This window comes from Anser brachyrhynchus (assembly GCF_964034855.1).
Source record: "Anser brachyrhynchus genome assembly, chromosome: 9".
Taxonomy (NCBI): domain Eukaryota; kingdom Metazoa; phylum Chordata; class Aves; order Anseriformes; family Anatidae; genus Anser; species Anser brachyrhynchus.
The window spans coordinates 8,570,517-8,595,605 of NC_137703.1; the positions used below are offsets into that span (position 1 = coordinate 8,570,517).

The 25,089-nt window shown below is 39.2% G+C and overlaps 1 protein-coding gene across 5 annotated transcripts in view; it reads left to right on the plus strand.

Moving 5' to 3' along the window:
- Window positions 1–25,089, plus strand: part of LOC308199858 (uncharacterized protein) — a 322,615-nt gene that overhangs the window by 36,435 nt on the left and 261,091 nt on the right. For 4 of the 5 annotated variants that reach the window (XR_013955045.1, XR_013955046.1, XR_013955047.1 and 1 more), the window contains exon 2: window positions 15,734–15,824. The exons of the other annotated variant lie outside the window; for it this stretch is intronic. The gene's annotated coding sequence lies outside the window, so the exon portion shown is untranslated. The remainder of the gene's footprint in view (window positions 1–15,733; window positions 15,825–25,089) is intronic. 5 annotated transcript variants of the gene reach the window in all.

The following is a 25,089-nucleotide window of genomic DNA, read 5'->3' on the forward strand; positions in this document are numbered from 1 at the left end:
AAAGACATGGAGTGCATGGAGCTTACAGAGATTGGTGTGAAAATGGTCCATGAGGAGTAGCCTTGGCAGATGAAGGAAGAGGGCTCAATTTTAGTTTTAAGCGAACATGTTCTGTAAGCAAGATGGGCTATTGCCTCGGTGTTACTGCTGGATTTGGAACCTGCAAACTGGAAGACTAATGGACTTCTGTTCTTGCACACCTACTCTACAGGAGGCAGAAGCCGTTTTCTGCATTGCTACGAATCTGCTTAGCTTTGCTAACATCAGTCGGTTTGTGACTGTTTATACTAGTTCAAACTTACTGCCGGTTGCAACTTGCTCACCGCTGCTGACTGGAGTAGAACCCAAATCTGGCTCCTGTATGTATGCTTTATCATAACAACCTTTGTCGTCTCCTCCTTTGAAAGTCTTGCACTGGGGATATTGAACCCTAAAGGAGAAGTGACTCTCAGCAGACGTAATTTTGTATGAGTAATTCATTTTTAAAGCTTGGATATATTCCATCTTTCTTGTGACTAATGGTACCCGAACAGAACATAATTGTATAATCATTTTCCAATTGCTTAATAACTCATTTTCCTTGTTTGTAAGATGCTGTTTTTAGCTTTTCAGAGAGATGCGAGGACCTGCATGCTGTAATGAGTGACAGACAATTGTTTATTTCTCAGCAATAATGCCATTAAAGAAAACCTCTTTATGCTTAGAGCCATGACAGCTGGCCAGATCCTGCCATTCTTACTCATCTCTCATCGCAGTGAAAGGCCTGCTGGCAAGCAATTAGCCCACGGTTTCACATCATGTTGTCTTTGGCAGCAATGCTCACTGGAGGAACTCTGACCCCACTGCTTCCGCCTCCCAATCCCCACCTAAAATCCAGCATATCCAAAGCCTGGGGCTGTGCCGTAGGGGAAGGCGCTGCGGCCCTGTGAATATTTCTGTTGGTGAAGCTGATGGAAAGGGCAGGAGAGACCAGCTGTGAGTTGAAACCCCTCAGGCTGGCTGTTGGAGGGGCGTGAGCTTCTTTCTTAGACGGGAACGTGGAAAGCTTGGGCTGGGCAGAAGGGAATGATCCCACACTTGTAGCAGATAATGTTGCTTCTGACTGCTGGGTCAGCAAAGTAAAGTTATTCAGGAGCTTGGCAGAAGGAGAGGAGAGGAGCGAAAGAGCGGATGTGTGTAGAAATGCGCACGTGTTTCTGATTTGGCAGAAGAACTGTGAAGACCAGAAATTTCCCTGGGGCTTTGATCTAACTCCAGGAATTGCTCTAGGAGAAGAGGGGACCGGTGCAGGAAAATAGCATAAGTTGTCTATGACATTTATACAACCTATTGTTAAACAGAGTTGATGTCTCTGTGACTACACTGTTGTATTATTAACAAGATGAATGAAGAATTTTCATGCCTTTAGGAGAAAGAATGGATGCCTGAGCCTTCCATCGCAGTGGTGATGTTTACGAGTAGAAAGAGAAGCCTTCTGCATTGAGGCAATAAACTTCTCTTCCCTCCAAGAGGCAGCAGGCAATCTGTGCCCACAGTATCTTTCCAGGAACAGTGAGTGCCACAACCTCCTGAAAGAAAAGGAAACTTAAAGTGCAGAGGTCTAGATGTAATGGGATTGAAATACAAAACCCAGTGAATGCCCACTTAGTTCTAGCAGGGTTGTGTAATCCTGGCTAGGATGAAGAAATTAATCTTATACTGCAATTACAATTAGACATGAATACTAAAATCCCTGCTGCAATTGGTGGTGCAGTACCAAACGTTGGTTTGGCTTACATGAATTGGTGTTTTACTCATGGAGAGTTTGATCAGTGGAGCACTAGATTTCTAGAAGAATAACAAAGAGAATTTGCTACAGGGTCTTTTAAAATCTATTGAACATGACAACAAAACTCAGAGTTGGGTGATGCTGTTGGGAATCGTGTTTGAGGGGAGAAACTTATACCTGTATCTGAATATTAAAAGCTCAGTTCTTGTGAAGAAATTCCACCAACTTCTTCAGAGTTGCATAAAAGGTACATTTAAAAGTAGAAAAATCTGTTGTGGAGAATAGGGATTTGAATTGTACTGCATTTGTCAGTGGATGCCTAGAGGTTGCCTTAGTTGATGTATTTGGTGGTACCACAAACCAGTGAGAGGACAATAGGACCACTTGAAAAATCAATATCAAATCTTAACTACCTGAATAAGTATTTCTGTTAAGCAGTTACATATATAATATATATATGTAGTAAGTATAACTGTTAATCAGTTCATCCATCTGATGAACAAGTTCGAGTAGCTGTTGAATTAGCTGCTGTGAAATACCTATAGGTGAGTGTTTAGTCTGGAACTTCTTTAGAGGAAGAATCTGTTTGGCTTTGTTACTCTTTTCCTGCTGTGAAAATATTTGGATTATCTCTTAGGAACTTCTGTAATTCCATGCATGGGAGCTTCTGCAGACTGTTCTAGTAGAGAAGCATTGCATTGTTTTTGTTTCCTGTTGGTTTGCATTTTTTAGATTTCTTTTTTTTTGATATTGCCAAAATCTGCTATAGCAGGTTATGCTCTCTTACAACCTGGTCCATGTTGAAATGTAAACGCATTGCAACGCAGCCCATCTGGCAAATACTGTCATAGCTTTTAAAAAGTTGTCCTCCTTTTCTGTTGCCATTGAGAATTTTATTAAACAAGTATTTATTTTTCCAAATTCCCCATGGGCAAAAGCAGGTAGAAGGTAGATACAAGGTTATAATTAGACATAGGTATTTCACATTAATCTCTCTTAATTTTCTTTCATCCTACCTCCAGTGTGCATTCTCTAGTTCATAATTGCCACTGGATAATTTGAAGTCATATGCTTACTCAGGGTTTTATGCCATACACTCATGGATTGTAGCAGATGAATCCTTTGCAAAAAAAAAAAATAAAATGAGAAGCTCATTCTTGCTGTATAGGTAGCTCCCTCTCTCCCCATCCCAAAGTTATTGAGCAAATTGTTGCTATTAATTTTAAAATTACTTGTTGCTCAGGGAAAAGTCAAGTGTTCAGAGGAATTTTGCAATAGATTCAAGACTGACTTTGGCTCTTCAGGAGAGATGTTCCTTGCTATGAGCTGGTTGCCTAAATACCTGGTATGTGGTTACTCCTAGTCTTTTGTGGGGATTTCATTGTTCCCAAGGAACTTAGTTGCAAAGGGAGAAAGGGTTGCTCAGCTATCTCATTCTTAGTCCATAAAGGATTTTTAAACTTATGGCACTGACTCCCATATGGATGCTGTAGCTGATCTCAGTGATGAGTACAAGGTTGTTGCTTTTTAATCCCTACCCCCAACCCCAATCGGTGTTGTTTTGCTCTGCAAGAGTGAAATATTTAGGGCTTATTTGCCCTATTTGGAAATACTACTGCTCCTTCATCATGGGGTGTGAGGGTGGGGAATCCTCCCCAAACAGAAAACCTAGGAGCATTCAGAAGGAATGGAAAAAGCGAACAAACTTTCAAGGCTCCCTAGTATAGTACATATGCTCTAGCTTCTGTTACTTAAATGTAGGGCTTGATCACGGTGAAATTTTAGCAGCTGTTGTCTTAAAAGGAGAGAATTCTTTTTCTAGTTTGTTGTCCTCTTCTTACCTCCCCTGAAGTGCACTCTCCTTTTTTATGGAGTTAAGTCACAGAATCCTTTAGTTCATTAGATATGGACCAACAAAAGGGGAAATATGCTTTCACCTAGCTGTGTATTGGGAAAGGCTTGCCCCGGTTTCCAAACAGACTGAAGTCCTTGTGTAGTTTTCTTTCCTTTGGTTTTCTTTGGCCCCACAGCCCGCTGAGTTGGGCAGAGAATTGCTATGACCGTCAAACAAATGTGTTTAAACAAAAGCAAGTCCTAGCAAGGCCTCTTGTGCATCAAGAGGTAATATTCCCACTGTCTTTCCTTGCAGTTCAGTCACCAATGGCTCAGCCTCAGTTTCCCTTTTTTTTCATTAGGGACCAACATGTACAGGGTTTTTCTTATCCCTAAGTACTTAGGCTGCAGATAAAAAATGTGTTTGTGACCTGTTTTCTTTTGGGTTTCAGTGAGAATTAAAACCATTACTACCACAGGGGAATGGTCCTACATAGCACCACAGGCTGACGCAAACGTTGCACTATGTATTTTCTGAAAGGCAAATGTCATCCCACTGGGTTAACCTGTCGGACACGTGCTGATCTCTTACTTTGTATTCACTTCCTTTGGTCAAGAAGTATGCAAAACCTTGGTCTTCTACACTGGTAAATGTATTCTGCTATTCACAGTTCTTCCAATCCATTTTATGCAGCCCTACTTTTTTGGTTGAAGTCTTTCATATGCCAAGTCATTTATCTTATAAAACAGCTACTTAGTTGCAACTTCGGTGTTAGGAATTTACAGTGTGATAGAGCTAGGGACGGGGTGGCTGAAAATCAAACATTATCAAGCAGAAGCACATGCCACTTCTTGTGTATCTCATCCTGCAGTTCTTTGAAGTTTAATCTTTTCAAAAGAAAAGCCTTTCAGCTACTTTGTGGCAACAACTCGGGCTTGTAACTTTTGACTGCACAGTGCTCCTAGTTCATAAACTGATCTCATCCTCTTCTGACAATTAATACTAAAGCAAATTTAAATTGGATCTGCTCCTGCCACCGCATCAGCTGTCTGGAACAGTTTCCTACCTTGGTCTCCCACACTAATGCTCTCTGTACCTTTTCAAACTGCTGCTAAAAATCCTGACCTCCTTTAGGGCTCTGACAGCCAGCAAGCTGTCTACCAGCTTCCCTTCACTTGTGGATTTGGTAACGCATCTGCTTTGCAGAGCTGTAGAGGTCTGCAGAGGAGATGGGTGACAGAGCACTGGGCCCTGTGTGCAGGGATCAGGATATTGGCTTAGCAGTGCCGTAAGCCTTTGGAGCCACCCTTCATCTTCTGCCTCAGCTGCATTGAGACACAGCCCCGAGCAGGGGCAGTGCAGCTTACACGTAACCTGGACAAAGCCTGGCGTGGCCTTGTCCTTCCTTCTCCTGCTCTCCTTCTTGCTTTCTCTGCAGAGCTGCGATCCCATCTTTCCATCCCTCTCCTGTGCAGTTTTGTGGACTGTGGACATTCTCAAACAGGCACACATGGTCTTGTAGCTTGAATCTGGGCGTATAAAAGGAGGAACTCTCCTCGCATTCTTTGCTTTTCATGCAAGCAAGGAGCATTCACAGGCTGGCTCTCAAGCTGTCAGTTCATCTAAAAAGTACTACCTTAATTACTGGGTTAAAAGTGGAAATATTTTTATACTATTTCTATTTTTTTCTCTAAATGTGGGCTGGTAAACAGAGTATGTTACATTGTCTTGTGGTTTGTTCTGTGGTCAAAAGAATAATTATACTAATGTCTTATTTTTTTCTCCTTTAGGCCCATGTTGTATAGTAATTCTCCTTGCATTGAATTGTTAGAGGGTTGTACTAACACCAAGGTCTCTGAAATAGTTTGTGTACAGAGACTCATGGAGTCATGACCAAGAGCTTATGATGTACATCAACATTTCTAGTCGCAGGTTATACATGTCAGAGCATTCATTATGCATCCTATTTTCAAGAACTCAGCCCTCATACAGAATCACAGAATAGTTTGGGTTGGGAAGGACCTTAAAGCTCATCTAGTTCACAGCTGGGGCAAATTTTCAAACATTCTGCTGGTAAAGTCTGATGTATTGGGTAGCTATAAAAACGTGGTTATTACCTATCATATTGCATTTTGGAAATCCTGCTAACTTATTTTAGTTGCCTTAACAGCATATTTGTTTAAACACCTATGTTCATAAAGTCATCTTGCCCTTTGTGAACTGATGTTTCCTGAGGACTTCTACATATTAGTGGCATAATTTGTTTCCATGGAAACTAACATAATTTTAAAGGAAAACAATAATAAAAAGGACATATGGGAACATTAAAAAAATAATAAATAAAAGGCCATAGCAGGTTAGAGCACAGGTCTATCAAGATGTGTGCCATGTATTCTACAGTGGCCAACAGAAGGTCCCCGGGGGAGGTACATTAGGAAAATGCAAGTGGATAATGAAACTATTCCAGAAATGCTTTCAGCTTTAGCAGTTCTGGATTCCAGGATTTCCTGAGCCCAAGGTGGCAGCCTCATGAGCAAAATGAAAATTTTATTGCTACCTGGAAAGCCTTGTACAGCACAATGACATGCCTTCATAATCAGGCTCTAGCAACAATGTAATTTTGCAGAGTGAATGTAGGGGCAATTTTACTGTTTCTAGCTGTTAATTCGTCCTTCCTCAAGGAAAATGCCTGCTAGCTTAGCTTCCTTAAAGGTTTCAAGATTAACTGTCTAGAATTGATCACAGAGGTGCTTTAGGGGAAGAACTGGGGTCACAGGGCTTCATTTAGAATGACAGTTGGAAGAGAGCAATCCTCTGTATATTATTACACTCTTTTATCCTAAGAGGTAATCATTTGTTCAATTTTTTTTAATATCACATATCTAACATAACCTTATTCACTTCACCTGCCCTTTGTCCCTGCCCCTGTCCATCTCTATCAGGACACTGCGTCAGTGTGCTTCTTGTCCTTTTTTAAGGGGGATTGCACGCCTTCATTCATATTGAAGCCAGGCTTCAAAGAAAAGTGGTTGCCAGTTGTGAAAGTGTGCAAATTTTTTTCTATGCATATAGAAGTGAGTACTGAAATTTCAGCACACTGTCAGTGCTGAAACTTAAGGGAGTGTTCCCCTTGCATGCTAAATTGCATCAGTGAAAAGCCTCCCTTCTTAGGGAGAAGGCAAGAGGTGCGCCCATGTGCTCACATGCAAGCTGCTTGATCCCAGCTGACAAGCATAGTCCTAATATCCCATAAACCTGATGAGTTGCTCACGGCTTGACCACACTCTGCTGCAGATCTTCAGACATCCAGAGCATGTACTGTGTGTTTGCCTACGTGGGCTAGTGAAATAGTAGGTTGGGAAAATCCCTGATTTATTAAGCGTTAAACAAAAAGTCCACCTTGGCTTTTAATTGGAATCTAAATTCAGGTGTTAACCTCTGACTGAAAGTACGTGCTGAGTAATTGCAGGAAAGAGGCCAGCTTCAGGCACAGCAGTAATTACTGAATTAGTAGAAAAGTTCAAGAAGAGCTTCAAATTTCATATCATTGCTAAGGTTTCTGAGGAACAGCTAATCCTGAAGTGATTGGCTTCCTCACACCTGTATATGTTTTTGGAAACTCCACCTAAATTTTAAACAAATCTGTGTGAATAATTCCAGAACCAGATGACAATATTTCTTAAAATGTTTTGGTTTTAAATGTAGAAAATTGACCAGCAGTGATGAAATCAGGGAGAAGAGCTTTCTAGGTTGGGCAGTATTTTTTTTATGTTCTTGAACTTGGTGTTCTCTTGCCTGATTTTAGTGGAATTACCAAATCACCAAAACAAACTTTACACACGCTCTCACAAATTTCAGATTTTAGGCCATTAACACTTATGATATTTTCTCTGGACAACAGCTGAAGATTGAAAGCTGTATCTGTTTAACAAGTTAGAATCTCTTCTTCTGAGGAGAACTCTTCTGTTCTCATCAGATGTTGTGATGCAGCAAAAAAGATAAAAGCAATATACCTCGAGTATTTCAGTTATACTAATAAGACCTTAGGAGTGTCTGGGATGAAACCTTGATAATGTTGAAGTACAGTGGCAGGACTCTTCTGGGTTTTATGGTCTGATATAGTTGCATGATAAAGGGAGTATGGCCAGAGAAACTGCAGAGTCTGTACCATGAGTGGTTGGTATCATGGATGTAATCTCACAGCGAAAGTTTAACACAAATTCTTAAATGTAGAAGCTTCCTATTAAATTTTCAATAGGTACTAGACCATTATTGAATAAATCTTTCCATTAATAATTCTTGACAACTTTTTCTTGGAGAGAAATCCATTTACAGCCAAACAACTCAGTTCCTTGAAACAAACTGGCCACGTATTATTATCAATTAACTTGAGAGAAAGCTACTCCCAGGTTCAAACAACTTTTCATATTGAATTTCATATTTCATATTTTCAAATTGAAAAAGGTTATGATTGTTTCAGAGTGTACTTAAGGCCAGCTTGATAAGGAAAATCCAGCCAGCAACTTGGAGAACTTTTTAACTGTTTTGTCTAATTTATCACGTACCTAAATGACATGCTGTTTTGTTGGAAGGAAAAATATCTGATAGACAAAATTAAAGAATTTGTGTATCAGGACAAATCCTTGGTCAATTGTTTCTTTGCTCCTTCCCTTTGCTGCATTCAATATCTTTGACTAAGAAAAAAATAACAGTGCATCCACATATGCTGCGTGTGATGGATAAATTGAAGCATGTACAAGAACAATATAGACATGAAATTCACCAGGGTTCTATTTCATAATAAAAACGTTATAATATAAATTTTTCCAATACTCTTTTCTATGTGCATTGATTCTGAGTGTGCTGCAATCAGGCAAAGCCACTGTGAGACTCATCAGAAAGTAATCTCACATTGTGAAATAATTCTCAGCCATTAACATCTCCATGAATTTGAATTGAACAGTTGAACAATTCACATTTGTCCTTTTTTATTGTATCCAACACAAAAATCTGAGTCCTGCAGGATATTTATTTTGCACATACCTGACACATTAATCAATGAGAGAAAGAGCTGTACACTGATTAAATGCTCTGCTCAAAATGAATGATCCAAACATTACTTTCAATTGTTTTGAATGGTTTTTATTAAGGTTTCAAGTGTAGCTGTTCAACTTACCCTGCAACCAGCATTTGCAATGGTGCTGATAGGAGATGATAGCTTTCTGAGGTTTATTCAGCGATGACTATATGTGGTATTTTTAACTGTCATTACATTTTACTTGTTCCATATACCGTAGTAGGCCTTGAAATGAAATAATAGAATGGGATTAAGGAGAAAAAGAAATGGGGAAATGACAAGATAGTATTTATGTACAACAGCCAGGGGTGTCTTCTTGAGACTTCCAGAAAGAAGAGAGTTCTGGTACTTGCTGCATAGACTGGTGAAATTTGATGAAATCAAATCTTCCTGTTGTCTAGGAGCAGCGATGCCCTTGATCACATTTGTCTCTGTGTTGGGAGACCTGGCTGATTAGTCTCAGAACCATGACAGACAGTATTCAGGTTGCCTGCTGCAGGGACCTGACCTGCCTCTTGCTGGTGGTGTGATCTGTGTCATTCAGAGATGGCTGGACCATGGCTCCCTAAATGACTAATGCGGGGAGATGCTAGTAATTATAAAAGGTTGTTTACCTAAGTTGGGCTCTGAAACTACTTCTTTTCATAGATGCACCAGGGATCAGTCTACCTTGCACTGGTGAGGTCTACAGGTATTTGTGGTGGGTGGTCTCTATGCAAGTTCCAATTGGCTCTGATATGAAGTTTACTGTGATAGTTTTGTCCAACTGTGCTGAGTCTCCCCACAATTCTAGACTTACTGATAGTTCGTGTTTTTCTAGTTCTCTGTTAAAGAAGGGGGAGGGAAAAAAAAATGCAGGGAGATGGAAAAGGGGGGGAAATCCACAGGATAATTAAGGACAATAACTCTATGCCTGTTTATTTTATCCTGTCTTAAACCTTCCTGACATGTACTGATGTCTGTAATGTAAGTGCCCTAAAGGTGTGTGGGCCGTCATATTCTTTAGTGGTGTTTGCTTTAGGAACTTAGCTGTCTGAAAGCTTTAATATCTAAGAGGAGCTCCATGTTCTGGCAAGATGCAGCTTGCAGGCTTCAGGGAGGAAAAACAAGCCCAGCAATGCAGGCACTAGTCCCCTTTTAAGCTGCTGGAGGTAAAAGCATAGAAGTTCAGGCACTTAGATGTCCAGACTGAATGTAAGGAGATAAGTGATTGTATTTGTAATACCTCAGTGTGCTGGCTGATTCATTCAACCAATTAATAAACCCCTGCCCTGAGCATAAAGCAAAGCCTGTTTGGAAAGGTTAATGTCAGGCTCTCAGACAGCTCAGTTAAAGTTACCTTTTTGCACTCTGCAGGAGCTCCTTGAGAATTTTGTCATAAAGTCTGCTTAGTGGAGCGGAGCAAAATAATGCAATAATAACACTTAGTATCTTGTAAAAAGCTACTGGAGGATCTCCAAGTGTTTTGGACAAATATGTAAAGGCAGCTCAGCTTTCTCTATTGCCAGGTAGAGCAGGGTTATGCTCTTCAGCAAGAAGAAGGATTTTTTTAATTTATTTTTATTAAAAACAAAACAAAATAAACTATTTTGCACCTTGTAGAAGTGTTTCTATTTATTCATGGTCTCAAAAAGAAAAATTCTCCTAAGACCACAGCAGAGAAAACAGCAGTGAAAGAGTTTGAAGGGGGGAGTCTGTTCTGAGATGTGAAGGAGCTGAAGACAGAAGTGTTGTTTGCTAAGCAGAATTTAGATGTTGCTTCTCAAGCACCTGAAACTTAAAATAAAATAAAAATAAATTCTTAGGATCAAGTCCCACCCCAGCGGCTGGCAACTGCAATTTTGGCATCCATTTCAATGGAGACAATATTGTCACCTATGGAGGTTTCACTCAGAATAGAACCAGATTCTGAGGGTGGGGAAGATCCAAGGAGAGGTTAGTTGTCTGCCTGTTTTCTTTTTCATGAAACTTTCTTAATTTTCTCTGTCCCACCCCCCTTTCTAAAGATGACTTCTGTTTTGTTTTCCTTCAATAGAACTCCAGTTTCAAAATTTCCCACAGTTCTAAGCAGAAGTTTGTGTCTGTCTTGCAAAAAATAAACATTTTTGTTGTGAAAGTAATTATTATTTTTTGAGCTGACATGATCAAGCTAAGGTTAAAAGATCACTTAGTAGTCAAGGAAATTCACTCCCACATCTTTGCCCTTATGCTATTTATTTTAAGAAGGCTTTGAATAGAATGTTCTTCCATACCTCATAATAACTTTAATTTGTTTAGCAATTGGATAAAAAGAAAATTAATCACCCAAGTACCTTCAAAGGGAGAATTTGTACATAGTAAATCTTCAGCTGTAAAACAGCCACCTGCCATAGCACTTTAAGTTAGTACCCCTGAGCTGTGCATTTGAGCACTCTTAATCCTTTCCAGAACAAAGTAAAAAGGGCTTGCTATTGTTTTTCAGCTGTTCAGTGTTAGTAAATTGTGAGTGGGATAGCTGTTTGAGTAGTGAGTATGAATCTATGTATTATATATGAAAAAGTGTCTTGCTCAGTAGACAGCCAGAGTGAGATCTAGGTTATGGAGGCAGTAGTCAGAAAACTACAAAATCTCCCCAAATTGAGGAGCAGTAAATTTAATTAACCAATGGGAAGAGCTTACCAAGTAGCCATGACAGTTTTACTCCATATCTTGTCCAATTCAAAATGCTTTTAAAATAAAGAAAAACACTTTGGGTAGGAGCTGTTGAATTTGAGTTTTTCTAGAAGTTTTATTTCTGTTCAACCCAATAATCCAGGGACTACTGCTTGAAAGCCTAAACTCTGCATTTTTGGGGAGTATAGGGAACATAACCTGAAGCAGGTGTTTTTCTGGATCAAGAATGAGTGGACAGCAGACATAACATTGAAAAACATTCTAAATTACTTTTATTTACAGTTGCCATTCTTTCAATGAAATCTACTTATGGAAAACATATCAACAGCTACATCACAAGTTTGCCTTACAGTAGCAAATTAATCCAATGCCATAAAACCACTTGCTTGTTTAGAAAATTATTTTACTTTCTCTCTTAACGTCCACCCTCTGCCATGATCTAGTTCATAAGAACATTGGAATTGCTTGTTTTGAGTTGTTTTCTTGCATCTATTATCTGCCTGTTTTAATATCTCCTGTTTTAGGGATGTTTATTTTTTTCCCTGAAACTTAACTGTGGGTTGCAGAGCTAAAAAAAAGTGACCTGACTCTTTGGGTGCTCATGCCAGATTGCTTCATGTGAGCAGCAATGTGTCTCTGTCCTTACTGGAGGAAGTCAAGGAGCACACAGCTCTCAGAATGTTCCATGCTTGGCACCAAGTCCTGAGTCTGGCTTACTTCTGCCATGGCTCTATGTGCCTAAGGACATACGAGAAAAGGTTAACAGTAAAAGTGTCTCTAGATTGAGAATAAGAGGCCTACTTCTCCCGTAACAACAAATACATGGGAAAAGATCACAGAATTCTCTTTCTGCCTATAAATCTAGCCCTGAGGCTTGAGGCTTATATGTTTCACTCATTTTTGGTCTGAAACGTATCCAATGTCAATCAAGGCTTGGAATGGGGGAATCATTGCTCTGAGGAAATGACTGAATGAGAGCCCCTCTTCATAAGATTTCTTGCTTAAACAGTAAAACTAAATCTAGTTTTGTGACAACACCGAGGAAGGTGGGGGCTGGGATGGTGCCCATAGGACAGGGCCTGGTGGTGAGGGGACAGCCCAGGGTGCTGCTACGGTGTAGGCCCAGAAGAGCAGCAGCTTCCTTCTAACTGCTCTCACCCAGATCAGCCCCTCCTTCTGACAGGAAACTTCTAGGATTTGGGTGAATCCTGAATGGTTTTACAGTAAGGGAGTTGTTGTGACAAAGTTTCCTCAGGACTAGGGTAGAAATCTTTCCTGAGGGAAGGGAAAGGCCTGCTCTGCGCTGGGCTGCCCTGCTGTGAGGCACAGACTACCAAGCAGCACCAGATCTCCTGCTGCACCTCCCCACGTGTGGGGCCAGCTCTGCCTCAAGGCCTCAGTCTCTATTTAATCCTCAGTTTGGTGAAATGAAATTCCCACACTTCATAATTGGCTACTGATTTCTTTCCAGCTCGTTCTGGTAGTGGCATGTTACTGAGATGCCTGGTCACTTGGAAGAGGTTCATTTCCATTATGCTTGTCCTTATAGGATTTATGGAAGTTTGAGTCTCATCAAACTAATAGCCTTCATCTTGTCAGTATAGATATTTAAAAACATCTTGTCCTAAACACTGTGTTTTGTTACCTATAAAAGAAATGATAGGTTTGGAAGCCTCATTCCAGCCCTGAAGCAAGCAACAACAAAAAGAAGTGCTCTACTCCATTCAGAAATGCTGCTCCTTAGGGTGTCTGAAAATGTATGCCCTCCTGGGTAAACAGCTGTGTCTCAAAGACTTGGTGGCAAGTCTGCCCATATAGCCTGCTTCTGACCAAAGCTTGATGGCCTCTTCTGAAGTGCAGGCCCTGAAATGCAGCTGCCAATGTTCACAGATGAAACCACAGAGCTGCCCCTTCTCTGGCCTGCTAGCAGCCTGAAACAGGTATAACCATGGCCTAAAAAAACCTCACAGAACTCAAACCCCAAATTACACCATAGTCTTCCCCAGAAAGCTCTTTCTCTTGTCTCCAACTCTGTTGGCTTCTTGGCTCACACCAAGCCAGAGACATGGTTGTGTGTGGTGCTCTTCTAAAAAGAGTCTTCATCTGAGGCATGAGGATATCCTGCTGAACAAAATCTGACAGTAAAATATTTGAAACTGCTCTAAGAGTTAAGTTAGGAGGTTGCTTGAAAACAAGACATTTAAATACATCAAACAACATTAGATATTAGATTAGCGTTAGATCAAACAGGTGTCTGGTTAGATGAGCAGATGTTTGCTAAGGACCTTTTTTCTGGTATATATGGTGAGAAATAAAAAGGTGAAAAGGCAGTTATGATCCTACATGAACAGGGGGAAAATATACTTGACCTTATTGCTGGTTTGAATTGCTTCCCACTACAGTTACTTGAATCCTTTTCTTGTTTTGTTTTCATGTGATTGAATGCAATGTTTTAGGGTTTAAAATTTATACTTAAAAACTTTGTTGAGGTTTCCTAAGACTTTAGAACTTCAGGTTTCATGCAGACACTTGTATTGTCTGAATCCAAAGGAATTTAAATTATAGGAGTTGATAGATAGTTTTACCTGTGGTGTTGTTTACGCTGTATGCAACTGTGTGTGTGTGCACAATCTTGTAACTTTGCCTGAAAATTATAGTAAGTGCTTCACTACATAGCGATTTTGAATTGAGCCTGGATGTTTTAGTCGAGTTGTTGGGATGTAGCTGTAGGACATACATTCACCTATGTGTGATGATGGGCTGGAATTGGAAGAAAGCATTATATAGCTCACAATATAATCTGTTGTTGAAATTACCAAGACTGTCCTCATTTTCCTTCTCCAAAAGACATCTATCATCCCCGAGAAAGCATTACTCCAAAGTTCAGATTAAGAGATCGGAATAATTTTCTGTGGGAGAACTAATGGAAAACCTTGCAGATGGGCTGAAGTTAATTAAACTGTCCCTCCACATTCTTTTCAAGTGTTACTGTCTTTGCAGTGAGGTCTGTATTTTGCATGGAAGATGGAGTGCATGTAGGTGTAGCGAAGACCTTCTAAGATTCACCTGTGGCTGAAGTGATCTGTGTGGAGAACATATGTCTGTATATTGGCTTGTGCTTCAGCTACTGAGTAATGCAGGTTGTATGTGGCTGTGTAATCTGTTGCTATCATCCTACATGCTACCTCAGACATTTTTGTAAAAAGGAATGTCAAAATTCATTTCAGCCTGTCTTACAAAGTAGTGTAGAATGGCAGCCAGAGATGGATTCTGAGACCTCCTTCCTTTATGTGGATACCCTTTTAAGGATTTTCTTTACTGTCTTGGTGACTTTAAAAAAACAACCAACCAAACAACAATGAAGGCATTGCCCCCTCTGAATTTGCTTTCCATTTTTTTTCACATCCCCCTTCATCTTCTGTGTCTGGCAAGTAAAATGTCAACAAAAACATCGGAGTGCAGGTGTACTCAAGTGGGTTCGGAATAAGCAAACAAGATCACCCAGGTCTGGACACCAATACGGTCCAAACTCTCTTATGTTTATGTTGTAGGAATTTACTTTTATCAACTGTTGTGACTGAGGTCTCTGGAGCAAATGGCGCATCCAACTTGGATAACCACTACTGTATCAAGTTTGTGTAGTGTTGCCTATTAAAATAAGATTAGTTAGATGGGATGTTCCCTTTATAGTCTCCTTAACAAGCAACAAACAGATGCCTAAGGCACCCAGCCCTGCCTGTGAGAGAGAGTGCACCTTAAATCATCCCTTTGAATATGTATTTAGGATACTAACTTCTTTGTGGCTCAGTGTCTTGCAAAGATGGGCCCCTAACAGAGCTGTTAAATGGGCTCAGCTACAAGAGTTGTTGCAAGTGTGCACCTGTCTAGTAACAGCAAGTTAAAAGATAAGTGCTTGAATAAATCAGTCAACAGGTTTTATGAAAGACTTGGGAGGAGAAGAGAGGACAGCAGAAAGTAGTTGTAATGCTAATCAAAAATGAAAGATATCCTAAAAGCATGTGAGAACAGGCAAATATTAGCAGGTGTTGCAAATGTCCAGGCTTAAAGCAGAGTTTGAACCACACTGGGTAAAACTACTTTGATATGGGTTAAAATGCACTAAAGATGCTAGTTCAGCCATGTAGTTTTAGTGAAAGAAATTATAATTTAGGGATGGATGGAATACCTGAGACTGTGAAGTCTGTCTTGGTTTTCTTTAATAGAGATTTTTCTTTCCAGGTCTACCCTGGGCACCCTAACCTACTTAAGCTATGTATGCACTTGAGTGTTCCTGCTTTGATTTTTTTTTTTTTTCCTGAGGCAAAATCCAGGTCTTAAGCCACCTCTCACAACACGTCTATCAATGTAAGTTTTCTCAGTGACCATTTCCATTGTATTTCAGACCATCAGGAGCAGTTTCCAAGGAGACTACCTCCTTGTGGGCTGAATCTTCAGCAGGTGCATATTAGCTCATTTCCAGCGAAGTCTGCAGGGTGAGTTGTTCAAGTTTGTTTATAGTATTAAGTTCATAAATCAAACTGTTAGCTGTATCACAATTATGGGGGAGAGGGTAAAAAAAAAAAAAATTTAATCTCCTTTGACTCTTCTTGAGGGCAACATTGCTGATCAGTCTGTGGTTTCAAAATAAATAAGCTCATTCTGGCTACAAAATGTAAAGCCTGTTTGCAGACCATGCATTGTATTCCACCACGAGTTTGAGATTTTTAAGGAAACAGCAAGTTCTGGAAAACAATATGTTCACATGTGATTTATGTAAGTCTTAATTTTCAGAGCACTAGGGGATCAGCCTGCAGCTCTTCTAGTTGCTTTGTGTAAAATCGAGAACATCAGGTTTCTGATGATATTTTGCAGCTTTTTTCCTCCTTTGGCACTTTTCTCTCTGTATTGGTGATACAGGTGGCAATTGTGAAGTAAAGCGTACTTATCTTTTCCATTCAAAGCCTGAAGTTAGTATTTGCTACAAATCATTGCTGTGTCTCCCTCAGCAGGTCCCATCCTGGAATTAATTGACTTCCTGTTTGGTGTGTGTGTTCCTGAGGGAGGTGCATACAATTTTTATTTTAATTATCAGTATACCAGGCTAGGCTTGCCTGTGTATAGCATTAGAAATAGAAGAAATGCTGTAGGCAGTTTATGTCACATTAATTTATAGCTTGGATAGGATTTGGATAACCATATGAATTACTTTACCAGTGGACTTGACCTTTACATGTGGTGGTAAATTGTGTGAAAGAGAGAACACCAACAATGTATTTAAGGAGGGGAGGAATTTGAATCTGAATGGTCTTGATTTTGTAATAAATCAGCCACAGAATAAACATGTCTCTTCTCTCATACCCCCACATATGGAAGGATGATTAGAACCAGGACATCAAAGATTGTAGAGGTAAACAAATCTGTTTATGACACTTCTCTCTTTTTTTTGAAATTTATGAGCGTGTTTAAAACACTAACTTTTTAATCTCTTTTAACGCACATAAATCAAGTATATGTTTTAATAGTAACAATATGGATGTATTCTAGCCTTACCCTTCATAAATATATTTTGGGCTGTTTCTTAAATAGCCGTGACTTAATGAAAGGTATGTATAGCATTGTATGTGTCTCCTAGAAAGGATGTTGTATTTCTAAGGTTATTGCATGCCTATTTCTATTCTGGGAGGTCTCCTAGACCACACCCTCTCTTCTGACTGTTACATCAATAAATATGGTAATGTTACAAAATATTATTTAAGGGAGCTAGTAGTTCTACCCTTTCTGTGCCTCTCAATCTTCCAGCTTGAGTCAAGATGCAAGATAACTTTGGCATATCATATGCAGCTTCATTGGCTAGGGCTTGAAAAATGGTTTTGCAGCTAACTCAGATGTGTCACTGCTATTATTTTCATACATGGTTTATCACAGCATCAAATATGCCAAGAAAGCTATAAAAAGCAAAGCTTTTTTTCTTAAAAGGGTGCAAAATTTAAAGCCTAGATCTAGAATTAAGTAGTTGAGCTTGTAGGTTAATATAAGTGAGATTTCACCGGAGGTTTGAATTTTGGGCTCAGTCTATAATGTGATATATCTGTCGATGGTATGGTGAGCTGCTCTTGTAAGTCTCTAGTTCAGACTAAATTTGTGGGAGTGGGTGATCTAATAACATTCGGAATACGTTGCTGGGTGAGATAGGTGAGCTGAGAGAAAATGTGTATTGTCTTCTAATTAATGTAGACTAGCATCTCAGAAGATTGACTTGTTTCTCATTAAAAGTCTGTACTCTGTTGAAGATGGAAAACTTCCTAACTTTGGTTTAAACCAGGACCAAAATCATAAGGGTTGGAGTGTATTGTCTGCAAATTTTAAAGCAAAGTCAGTTTTAGCTCATGTATAATTAAAATCTTTCAAGCATCTAACCTACTTGTTTCTATTGGATTGAAAGTCTGATTCAATTGGATTTAGTATGGAACTGTATGCATACCTTGATTCTTGTACATTAGCATGCCTTTCCCCAGCCCCCATGCTATTAACTAACTGTTGAGCATCACTGCAAATAGATATTATGGTGTGACAATTTCCTACTGTATTTGGGTAAATGTTGTAGAAAACATAATGCTGTAACTCTGTTTAGTCAGACTCTGTACAGATGTAAGGTTAGTCATGGATCAGACTTCGTTTTCATCTCTCCTTCTGCTTCATTGCCCACATATGGGGTTTTGAGCATGAATTATTAATAATTGAATCATTTTAAATGCTGGAGATGCACCAATTGTTGTCAGATTTAAAATTTGTTCCTTTTAATTGCATAGTTACCATTTAATGCACAACATGGATCCAAGGAGTTCTAATTGTTAAAGAACATTTTTCACCTCTCCTGATTGGTGTGAAGTAGATTCAGGGTATAGAAAAAGCCTATTGTCAAACCCACTGAATTTTCTTGTCAGTGCTAAATTAATACAATATGAATGTAAGATATGACCATGAATAAACATTTTAAAGAATGTATTTTTTTAATCTGTGCATTTCTGTACTGTTAATAATGTTAGGGGGCTAAAACTTCCAGTTGTTTTTCCTGGTAACTGCAGATAGTACAGGAAAGATAATAAAACAAAAAAGTGAGGATTAATTACTTCATATGGATGAAAACCTGAAGGCACCCTGGAGATGCTATTGCATCTGTTATTGCTTTGCTTTCAGTGGTTGGTGCTGATGGTAATGTTCCATCAAGGGCCCTGGAAAAATTTACATCCTTAAGTACTTGGGGATAGGCTTAACAAAATGGATTTTGGAGTATGCTAATCATACTTATTTTCATCTTGTTGTACCCACTGGGCCCACTTGCCACCTAGATCCAGGATCAAGGAGGTGCAATTTGGAGAATGTTCCCCAGAGATTTGTACAAAACTTTGTACAAAATTGAACGAGAATTTAAAATAATCTGTAGACAAAGGTAGTTCCAAAGTGAAGTTCAGATTTCAGCAGAACCGTGTGTGATCAGTCTATGCTTACTTCTATAGAGCAGCCTGAACGGAGATGAAAAAGTGTGAGCATGGAAGAATTTCTTAAAAGCAAAATCTAGGTCTGTAATGAGGAATGATAGATATAGCCGGAGGTTTCCCACTGTGGGTAAATAGGAAACATTGCCTGTGCGCCTGCCTCTCTCCCTCAACCAGTTTCTCTCAGAGACTACAAATAAATAAATGGAGGACAGCTAGAACCTGGGATATATGACAGGTTGCATTTATAAGGGACAGCTTTCCATTGAGAAGTAGGCATTTGAAAAAGTGATGCACTTGGCTGCGATGCATTAGAAAATGCATTTTCTAAACATCACATCTTTTTAAAGTCATATATATATACACACACGCACATATATATATATGTATATATACACATACATACATCACACATATATATATCAGCAGGTTCCTCCTGGAAAAAAAAAAGTATATATATATAGCTTTAGGGAAGTGTTTCTATTCAGGTAACAGAATGGAAATATTGCAGAATTCTCTGCTATTGCAGAGAGGAAATGATCTGTCCTAATAGGAAACGTGTCTTGCTTGATCCCAGTAGTGTAAGTTCAGTCCTTAGAGTCAGGATTATGTCAAAACCACCACAATCAATCTTCCATATGGGTCAGGCTTTCTAGAACCACCACTAGTCTCTGTTATCTTACTGAGTTATTGTCTCTGATAGCTCCTAGAGGTCCACTTGAAGGAGATACACTCTGAATAGTGCAAGTGTTCACCACTCAAGGCAAAAAATAAATAAGTAGATCCCAATCTCGATATTGTATTCCTATAAAATTCCTCTAGCTTGCAAACCATTAACAACTGCTGGTAGAACTTCATACTACTTGATAAAACTAGTTTTGAAGCATTGATGTGAAATCAGTTCTTAGAGTTCAAACTAAAGTGCTGCACAGAGATGTGGCCTCTTTACACTTATGTCATTATAAATGTGACTTCAGACCTGGCAGACGGCTCATGGTGGTGGTGAGGTTAAGTGATTGGAGTGGCTTATCTGCAGTTGGATGCAGTACTCTTTTAATCTGGAATATTATAACACTACAAATATTTTAGGAAGAGTTAAAATCAAACTACTTAGGTCCTATGTGGTAGAGAGATGGTGATAACGGAGGACATGACCCTCTGTTTTAAGAGGAAACTCTCTGTTTCCTAAACAGAAAGGCAGAGCATTGATTTTTGTATTAAACTTGTGCCTACAGAGAGATCCAAACAAAGTCTAGTTTGGAACAAAAATTATTGCTAAGGTGAGAAATCTATGTGTTTACACGGGAGCACTTAGAACAATGCCCCTTGGTATGAATAGCCCTTCTCTAGTGCACTGTGGCACCCACAGAATTACATTGGTTTTTGCTCTCAAAATTAAGCTGGTGGTATCTTGTAGATTCTTTTCTCTTCCTCCTCTTTTTCTATTTTTTCTAATGATTTGTTGAAACCGGAGGAGTAATTTTAGCTTTACATAGTATGAATTCCAAAGCTGTTCCACTGGGACTTCTCGTGGGTATAAGATAATAATTAAACTATTTCAATACTGCAAATGATCTAATTTTTCTTTCACCTTGCCCCAGTATAATATTAACTACTCATCATTTACATAGCTAAAATAAGTTTCTGAATACCGAATAAGTCAGTTTAGTATGAAATTCGACTTGTGTTTTCTTCTGGAGTTGGTTCTTGAAAGCTCTATAGAATCACAGGACGGTTTGGGTTGGAAGGAACCTTAAATATCATCTAATCTCAACCCACCTGCAATGGGCAGGAACATCAGATCGGGTTGCCCAAAGCCCCATCCAACCTGATCTCGAACACTTCCAGGGATGGGGCATCCACAGCTTCTCTGGGCAACCTGTGCCAGCGCCTCACCACCCTCATAATCATCTATTACTTTTTTTTATAGTAGCATTTAAATATCAAAGTAATAACATCTAAACTCACTTAATGTAAGGTAAGAATCTAGTCTTATTGGTTCAGCTGTTGGCTTAGCACCACTGAAGTTAAGAAAATACTCCCGAGTTATAGTATGTGCTTGGGATTAGGCCACATGCAGGACTGCCTGAGTTGGGAAGGATTTGCAGGCCTGGCTGTATAGTCTGTCGAGTCTTCCTGTTGTAACCAATCTGGAATTTTAGTAAGAAGAAATTTTCAAAACTTTTGAGGCTTAACTGATTTAAGCTTTCAGATTGAAACCTGATAAACTTTGCAACCTGTTGCAGCTTTAAGATTTTATTGCTTCTTGCTGCTTTCATTCACCATATGGTCTGCTATTCACAAACTCTGCCCTAATGAGAATTACCCTTGCAGGTAATTTTCTAATGATTGTCTTGGGATAAACAAATTTTTCATACTTGTTTTGCTAATGTATTCAAGTAGGTTCACAGGGGAAAAGATTAATCATCTAAAAAGCAAGCCGGTGTCTTTCATTATGCTAAAGGATCCAAATATGATCAGAGCAAAGCCACTCGTTGCTATGACAGCAGATACCTTTTTCTCCCTTTGTGAGGTAAATGGCAGCTCCCAAGCTGATTGGCTAAAATGAGCTTATCCTGGTGACCAACCATAGGGAGTTAATTTCATCAGAAAGAGAAAATGGTGGGAAATCCTGCCGCGATCTTACAAAGGAATTTTCATTAGAAGCCAACAGAGTCAGGGGTTCTCTTTCATTATAATTAATATGTTCCATCTAATAAAATAATTTAGGTGAGGCAGACAATAGAATTAGCCTATCTATTATTTTGTATATCCACATAAGCTTTAATCTGTTTTCTACTAAGACCTATGCTCAAAGTAAAGCAACCCTTATTTTTCCCCATAATACCTCTATTACTGAAGACTGTCATCATGTACCTGTTTATATAATTGTAGATAAGCTAATTGCAGGCAATACAAAAGTGCTGGCATTCTTACAGCTATTTGCTGGAAACACTCATGCTCTATGGAAGTAATGGATGCAATAAACTTTACATAAAAGCATTTCCCTTTGGTTTATGGTGGTAATTCACATTGTATTTGTCACTTTCTTAACGAAGGAGACTTTTAATTGGATCAGATTCAAGGATGGAGGTTCTGTGCCAGTTCACAGGTGAAAGGAAGGGATCGTAATGAGGCACTAGGGTTTACAGTTCAGTAAGATGGGAAAGACCTACACCAGCCTGCATGAATTCTCACTTCTTGTGAGCTTTTAGGTATTGCCATCTCATCCACTCTTTCAGGCAGGACTCTCCTTGAAGAGGTCAGACTGACTGTGCAGGTTGCAGAGCATAATACAGTATATACAATATTGTGTATAAAGACAATACAGTCCTCTCTGATTGTCACTGTATACCTGTGGGATTGAAAAAAATAATCTGGAATTGAGTTATGAAATAAAATCGGTGTTCTTGGTGCTTTAAAATGCTAAGGTCAGTCAGTACACTATTGGTCCCTATAAATCAGCTTTACTTACCCATATACATAAAGGGGAAAATACTTGGTTATATCTAACATAGGGAGAAAACTAAGACACTGGAAAGCTTAATTAGTTGCCTAAAACCACAGTGATTTAGTTGCACGCATGAGATTACAACTCAGGAGTTTCTGGCCCTTTGCCCAGGCTCCCTCAGTATCATGGAGCTCTTAGTTTGTGTTATTCTACTAGGACACTTACTTCCAAGACCTGATTTTCTGCACTTTGTGTGTGTACACGTGCACAAACACGGCAAAACTTTCATGTGCTTTCTATTTAGCTCTGCTAATTACATATGCAAATCCACAGCTGACAGACTATTTGCCTTCGTCGTATGCTGTTATGGTAACTTCACATGCAGATTGGCCTTTCAACTATAACCTACCTTTTTGCATCTGTACACTTCTGGGAATCCTGTTCTTGGCTTTTCTTCTCAGGTTGGTGTGGTGGACATAGTTCACCCAATTTGTAAGCAGTAATGTGCCATCCGAGGAAAGACCTGCTCTTCTAGCAGTCTGGACACTGTCCTGTATGGTACTGAGTATGTTTAGCTGTTACAGAACAAGCTTCAGACTCAGTATTCAGTGTCTTCCCTTGAGATATCAAATCTTGATTGCAAGTTCATTGCATGACTTCATGTGAGTCATGTAAGCAACTGCTTGGGTGTCCTGGCATGGCAACAATTAGTAGCCTGAAAAGGGAATCATAAAGGCACGTTCAACCTCACCTAGATTAAGCTTTCATCCTGTAGGATGAACATATTTGTTTGTAGTCTTAATATCGGTCTATCTTGAATCAAAGGTGAAACTACATGGCTATGTAAAGATACCAAAGATGTCTCTCCAGGTGCTAATGCATCTCTGTGTTTCTAGGGACCATTTTTGAAGTTAATGTGAGAACATAAACGTGTATTTTTTTTTATGCCTGTGCTCTAGGCTTCTAGGATTCGAATTTTGCAGGGAGTCTGCTAACCTGAATGCTAGTCCCTTGCAAGTGTTTTTGTGAATCTAGCCCTGACTCTACACTGACTTCAATGCAGATAGTCTTGCAAAGAGGTCTGTTGTATTGAAGCCAACTACTTCTTTAAAACTGATGTGTTCTAGTTTCCTTCTGTAAAAAGTGGCGTTCTCAGGTATGATAAATCTTTCTGAAAATGGCAAGTTTAACCATTGCCCTTAATGTTAGTAGTAACAGAGAGTTAGTCTTGTGATTGCACTCCAAACAACAGTGAATACTCAGGAATTCCAGCCCTTTCCCAAAGAGACCCCAGCAGGCTGTTGCTTTGGGAAGGGTCAGTGTGCAGAGCAGGAGAAAGCCTGAAACAGCTCCCAGGTAAATGAGGCATGTTCTGGTGGGGAAGCCAAGCTAAGTTTCTACCCCCTTATGCTGCTCTCTAACACGGCAAACAAGGTCACAACTGTGGCACGGAGGCAAGAATGAGAATGCGTAGGGAAACAGAAAGAAGAGATCTTTCTTGTTTAAGCTTCTTGTGGGAGCTGGGGTTGCGTATATTAGCCCCCATAGCTTTTTCCTATGTACCTCTGTCTTCTCTGATGGGCTGTGGCCACAAATTTATGCGCTTCTTCTCTCCATACCAGCAGGAAGCTGAATCAGAGTCACCTGCTCAGAAAATTTTTGAGCTTAGGTATCTGCTCAGCTATAAAGTAAAAACTAATTTCTCATAAATATAGTGAATGGAACTGAAAAACTGGTTGTCTCTATGGCAGTTCATGCAAAAGTTCTGTTGTAAATGGTCTCAGAATTTACAGTCCTGAGGGCTGAGGGACTGAGCTTTTGCTTCATCCATGAGTTAAGTACTTGACTAGAATGTGGATCAGAAACTTGGATTAAAATTTCTACGAAGGTAGTGAGTATTTCGTATATTTGGTTTAGGGTCTACCTTGATCCAACGCAGGTAGAGAAGACAAAAAAAAAAAAGCCTTGTAAAAATTCTCATACAAATGAATTATAGCTCCTGAAGGTTTTATGTGTATTAAAAATAAAAAGGCACCTCAAAACCAATTTTTTAAAACTGTACATTTCCAAGACAATGCTGAATTTTGTTTTCCCTAATGGGATATAGGATGAATTTTTGAGCAAAGAATAAAAGTAAGCAAGTTTTTAAATTTAAGTGAAAGTTTTCATGGGTCTGTTCTCTAATTTTCAGCTGAAATCTCTCAATCTCTCCTTAAAGAGCAGATGAACCGAATTAACTAACAATGGTAGAGGAGTTATTTCAGGATGTGCATTTTTCTCCTTGGGAAGTTAAAACCATAGTTTCTGAGATAAGCAGCAACTGGTACCATGTTCATTGATTACAGAATTTTATATGCTTGAAATATTCATAAAGGTGATCTATGCAAATTCCAGGTAGAAAAGATATTTAAAAATACACATATAAATGAGCTGGCTTTGAACGTTTTCTCATAAAATGCATTAATGTGATGTGAAGGCAGCAATGGAGCTGATATTGTTCTGCTGTCTGTAATGGTCCTATTAAACTACTGCATGATTAAATTGATAGGACTTGGCTTAAAAATTCCAGCACCAGTCTTAACGCTGTGCTTTTCAGTGCTTTCGAATTAGGTTAGAACGTGGAGATAAAACGTACTATTGTGGAAACAGAATCCATTTACAGCCTGTGCTGTCAAAACCTGAGTGATGACTCCCTTCCTAAAGATGATGTTGATGATGTATTTTATGACACCAAACAACTTCTATTTTTGACTCTCTAATTCTATTGTTGCATTTCTGTTCAGTGCCCTTTGATTTGTATTCAGTCTCACT